Consider the following 6,150-nt stretch of genomic DNA (forward strand, 5'->3'; position numbering starts at 1 on the left):
CTTCCTTCTTCCCTTCCTCCCTTCCCTTCCCTTCCCTTCCCTTTTCTTTTCTTTTCTTTCCCAATTCCTCCATTGCTTTCCTTCCCTCCGGGCTGATTTTACCTTTATATAGGTACCTCCAAGGCTCAGGTGGGGTGAGAAATCACCTGGAGGGACTTCAATAGAAGAGTGGCCAGATTGGACAGGATAAGACGTTCTTCCTGCTCTCCTGAGGCATCTGGTTTGTAACTTCAGTTTTGCAAATTTGGAAAACATCCTTCACACACGTCTGCTGTGATTCATGCATCCACTTCAGATACTTGTCTGTAAGCAAAGCAAGGGCTGTGATGGATTCCTTTCCATTTTTTAAAGGCAGATAACTAAAACAAATAGGCTGGCCATAATCTTTCAGTACATCTTGCCCCAAACTATGCCTGTTCTTTAAGGTTATAGAGAACGGTGGATCATTGCTTGAAGTCATTCGAACGGCAAATAGGAAAATCCGATGCAAATATAAGCAAATTGTGTTTGACATTTAGGTGAGGCTGGGAAAGGCAAATAGTTTGGCTTCTTCTGGCAGTGGGGAATGCTTATGTGAACTTTGTAACTTATGACCTTGAGGGACAGATAGATCAAGCAAAACAACACAACAGCAATAGGAGCTAGTAACCTATTTTGATTTCTCCTTTGTATTAAGAAAATGCTAGAAGTTTAGAGCTGATTCTAAGCTTCCCTGCTTATTTTCCATTCTTGCTTGATGAACAAAGGGGAAGGGGAGGCATCTTCAAGTAGCTTCAAAGGGGAGTTGGACTAGAGGACCTCCAGGGACCTCCAGGGTGACTTCCAACTCTGTTATACTATTATTCTCTTCCAGTGACAATTTCCATCCCAGAATCATGTCCAAGCCAGTCAAGGTGGGCCTTGCAGCCTCCTCACCATAGTAGGACCATGAAGTTCTAGTATCTGATTTGGATAAAATCTTGAAGTTGCAGTTGTTTGTGGGGACTTTCTACACAGAACCTAGCATGAGCTACTGTAGAACTGCCTATCCTTGGTGTATCTCCGCTACAGAGATGGGTTCCCACCGGTTCAGCTGAGTAGGTAGTAAAAAGATTTGTGTGCCAAACCAGCAGTAATGGCAGTAGCACCCCACCCCAGCTCTGCTCTCATTATTAAGGCACTCCTGGCAGTTTGTTAAGAGATTTGGGCATCATCTTGATATATAAGAATATAAGAGTAGAGTAGAGTAGAGTAGAGTAGAGTAGAGTAGAGTAGAGTAGAGTAGAGTAGAGTAGAGTAGAGTATAGAATATGTTTAAGTTTAAGTTTTATTTTATTTATATGCCGCCCTATTCCCTAAAAGGGACTCAGGGCGGCAAACAACTTAAATGGGAAGGGGAAACATATAAGTACAAAATAAACATTAAAATGACCAACAACCACACCTGTCGAGAGGGGAGGGGAGCTCATCAACCCCAGGCCTGCCAACACAGCCAGGTTTTAATGGCTTTTCGGAAAGCAGGGAGAGAGGTGAGGGTCCGAATCTCCGCGGGGAGTTTGTTCCAAAGGGCGGGAGCTGCAACAGAGAAGGCCCTCCCACGGGTCATAGCCAGATGGCATTGGCTGGTGGATGGAACCCAGAGGAGGCCGGCCCTGTGCGATCTAATGGGTCTTTGGGAGGTAATTGGAATCAGGCGGTCTCTCAAGTACCCAGGTCCAATACCATGAAGGGCTTTATAAGTAATAACTAGCACCTTGAAGTGTATCCGGAAACCGATTGGAAGCCAGTGCAGCTCGCGGAGGATAGGTGTAACATGGGTGTATCGAGGTACACCCACAATTGCTCGCGCGGCCGCGTTCTGGACCAGTTGAAGTCTCCGAATGCTCTTCAAGGGCTGCCCCATGTAGAGCGCATTGCAGTAGTCTATATAGAATATAGAATATAGAGTTAGAAGGGACCTTGGAGGTCTTCTAGTCCAACCCCGTGCTCAGGCAGGAAACCCTATACCAGTGATAAAACACATAATGCAATGTGCGTGCAATCCCTCCCTGCCCCCTGTCTCCATGTGCATGCACATGTACCCCCCTGCGCTCCCCCCCACGCATATGCATACGACCCACTTGTGCTCCCCTGCCCCCCATGCATGCATGTGTGAAAACCACCCCACACCCCTAGGGCCCTAGTAGGCCACCCTCACCCTCCTGGGAGCAAAAACGGGCTGCAGGGTGAGGCACCACCCCAGCCCCCCTGTTCGTGTGTGTGCGACCCCCCCCACATGCATGTGTGAACCCTGCATGTGTGTGTGTGACCCCGTGTGCATGCATCTTCCACATGCGCCCCTCCTCCGTGCATGCACAGCAGTGACCTGAAAATCAGTTGGCTGGGGGGGAGGTGCGCATGTATGCGCAGTGGGGCTGAGCTGGGGCAACAACTTGTGTGCCCTCAGAGAGGGTTCTGTGTGTCACCTGTGGTAGGCATGCCATCACGGCCCTATACCATTTCAGACATATGGTTGTCCAAACTCTTCTTAAAGGTTTCTAGTGGTGGAGCATCCATAACTTCTGGAGGCAAGTTGTTCCACTGATTAGTTGTTTCTAAAGAATTTCTTCTCAGTTCTAAGTTGCTTCTCTCCTTGATTAGTTTCCACCCATTGCTTCTTGTTCTACCCTCAGGTGCTTTGGAGAATCGCTTGACTCCCTCTTCTTTGTGGCAGCCCCTGAGATATTGGAACACGGCTATCATGTCTCCCCTAGTCCTTATGTGATGGTTTGAATTCTGAGGGGGTCTTGGTCCTCTCTGAGCTTGGCTGTTTTTTTGCAGATGAACATTTTATTGCTGTGAGCATCTTTGGGGCAACCATGGCCTGGATGATTGAGAATCACCATAGACTGTCTCCTAGTCATTACCCCAGTGTCACCCAGCCTGTTTTCACTAGAACTCACAGTCTCCTGGTGATTGGTTCAAAGTCACCCAGCTGCTTTTCATGCCTAAGAGAAGGACTAGAACTCAAAGTCTCTGGTGCTTGGCCCAAACACTAAATGAGATGTTAGCATAGTGATTTCAGGGATAACAAGAGACGGTTGAAACTGAACTTGGCAAGTCTTTAAGGACACGTCTAAAGGTCGGTTCCACCACAAAACCGCGGACGACAAAATCACGCTCGACGAAAGCGTGTACGTGACGTCATCACAGCGCGACGAAAACATCGCGCTGTGATCGATAAATGTAAAAATAAAGCAAAAACCTTACCCTAACCCCCCCAAACCTAACCCTAAACCTAACCCTAAACCTAACCCTTAACCTAACGCTAAACCTAACGCTAACCCTTAACCTAACGCTAAACGTAACCCTAACGCTCTAAACCTAACCCTAACCCTAACCCTTAACCTAACCCTAACCCTAACCCTAACCCTAACCCTAACCCTAACCCTAACCCTAACCCTTACCTTTATGTGAATCAGCTTGCTTTAATTTTATTTTTATTTCAATTTTTAATTTTTTTCATCGCGCTGTGATGACGTCAAATGCGCGCTTTCATCGAGCGCGCTTTTGTGGACCGCGGTTTTGACGGGTCACGCTAAAGGTCTACTTTAAGTGTGAATGGATTCGTATCTCATCCACTGAACCTGGAGTTTGAACTCTCCTGTTGAGGGCCCATTTATATCAGTAGAAATTGATGTTTCAATCAGTGGTGGGATTCAAATATTTTTACTACTGGTTCTCTCGCCGTGGCTTGGTGGGTGTATTGTGGCTTGGTGGGCGTTGCAGGGGGAGGATACTGTAAAATCGCCATTCCCTCCCCCTCCAGGGGAAGGTTATTGCAAAATCCCCTGTCATGGCTCCCCATCGGGGAATCGAACCCCGGTCTCCCGCGTGACAGGAGGGGATACTTACCACTATACTAACGAGGTATGTCAGCGTTCCAAATACCATGCAGAATTAAATCAGAGTCGAAGGCAAAACTATTTAATAAGATAGGCATGTTGGCATCGTCCTGTGGGATTCCAACTCTGGAAGTTACATCAGAATCCCACCCAGTTAAAAGTTCATGATCTTGTCCCCACGCCCACAGTCTATCACATAGTCCAATCTTCTTCTTCCATGCTGGCAACCATACCCAGCTTCTTCCGGTCAGGTGTACTGATTCAGAGAACAAAGGATGACCTTGCTTCTAGTAAAGAATGAAAAACAATATATTCCACAATTCTACTCCTTCTATTCGCCCCTCCCATTGACTATACTTAAAGAAACAGCATAATGAAATAAGAGAACGTGTGACAGGCCAAAATTCTAAAAGGAATATAAATGCAGGCCTGACATCCCCATTCCCTCCCAAACAACTGGGACTCGGGAGGAAGAGAAGAGATGGGGGCGGGGCCAGCCAAAAGTGGTATTTACTGGTTCTCTGACTACTCAAAATTCCCGCTACCGGTTCTCCAGAACTGGTCAGAACCTGCTGAATTCCACCTCTGGTTTCAATGGCATTCAAGAAAGTGGCACCCCTGGTTATGCTTCACATTGTGGTTTGGGCTGCCTAGTATTTCTTTACTTCCTGCCTGCCCCCCTTCATTCATTCCAGGCAGCTAGCTACGATAAGGAAATGGAAAGCTAACAATTTTTTAAAAAAACACAGAAAATGACAGCATTTTATTAAGAAAAGAAACCTAACGGAAAGTGACTCACCTGCCTCCTAAATCTGCTTGGATCAAAATGCAAAATGGAAGCATTATGCATATCTCACTGGAACCTTGCAACCCTATAGAAGTCCATTGGAATAAGTTCCATTAAATTGAAGGATTTAATGAAGAACAGTTGCAGGAACTGGATATGTCTAGTTTAATGAAAAGAAGGACTAGGGGAGACATGATAGCAGTGTTCCAATATCTCAGGGGTTGCCACAAAGAAGAGGGAGTCAAACTATTCTCCAAGGCACCTGAGGGTAGAACAAGAAGCAATGGGTGGAAACTAATCAAGGAGAGAAGCAACTTAGAACTGAGGAGAAATTCCCTGACAGTTAGAACAATTAATCAGTGGAACAACTTGCCTCCAGAAGTTGTGAATGCTCCAACAGTGGAAGTCTTTAAGAAGATGTTGGATAGCCATCTGTCTGAAACAGTATAGGGTTTCCTGCCTAGGCAGGGGGTTAGACTAGAAGACCTCCAAGGTCCCTTCCAACTCCGGTATTGTATTGTATTGTATTGTATTGTATTGTATTGTATTGTATTGTATTGTATTGTATTGTATTGTACTGTACTGTACTGTACTGAATGGGATTTACATCTGTCTGTCTGTCTGTCTGTCTGCCTGCCTGCCTGCCTGTCTCTCTCTGTCTCTCTCTCACTCACACACAAACACACAAACGCAAACACACAGGGTTGTTGTTGTGGGGAAAATAGGAAGAGGAAGGTGAGTAGGATAAATTCACCGCCTGGAGTGATTTGTAAAAATAATAAAGGTCGGCTATACACAAACAAATAAAAACGGGGCTTGTTGAAAGCATTCAGACAAAGGGCATCAAACCTGTAGCTATAAAATGAATTGGAGGAGGGAGGGGGGTAGGATTTGCCTTTAAGGCTCCGAAACACAACTTACTTTAAAATCCTTCATTTCAGCTGAGTCCAGCCCAGAAGGGATCTTTAAAAGTTCAACACATACTTTTCCACCAGCACTCCAAACCGTGAGTTCGCCCTCCTGTCAACCTCGTAGGACCCTTGACTTATAATCAATCACTTAATAACACTGTCTTTTTTTTAAATAAAAAAAATGTGTCGGTTCCTTTAAATGCCCCACTTCCATATATTTTGGCTGTAATTTATGCATGGCCTCTCTGGGTCTGATCGGTAGCCTGCGATCCGTTGGCGCATTGACCTTGCGAGCCATTACTGGTGACATACGTCAATGTCTCTGACAGGGGAAAAATTCCCATCATGTTTAACTGCCAAAAGTTTGCCTCCTAGCCTTTTTTGTTGCCTTGCTGATCAATAAGCATGTGGGCATTCTCGAGCTCTGCTATTACTTAAACATTTAAGGCCTTCTGAGAACCTGTCAGGGGCAAGGAACAAATGAATAAACTTGGCCTCCCTCGGGGCAGAGAAACAGGAAGACAAAGAGAAAGGAAGTCAAATATTTAACACCTGTCCTCACCTTCATTCAGACCGCTCGTGAATGAGT

General features: G+C 45.7%; 1 non-coding gene across 1 annotated transcript; it reads right to left on the reverse strand.

Moving 5' to 3' along the window:
• Nucleotides 1–3,818: 3,818 nt before the first annotated feature.
• Nucleotides 3,819–3,890, reverse strand: TRNAD-GUC. Its single transcript has one exon. It is a non-coding gene; the product is annotated as a tRNA-Asp (tRNA).
• Nucleotides 3,891–6,150: the final 2,260 nt, after the last annotated feature.

The sequence above is a fragment of the Thamnophis elegans genome, chromosome 8 (genome assembly GCF_009769535.1).
Source record: "Thamnophis elegans isolate rThaEle1 chromosome 8, rThaEle1.pri, whole genome shotgun sequence".
In the NCBI taxonomy this organism is placed as follows: domain Eukaryota; kingdom Metazoa; phylum Chordata; class Lepidosauria; order Squamata; family Colubridae; genus Thamnophis; species Thamnophis elegans.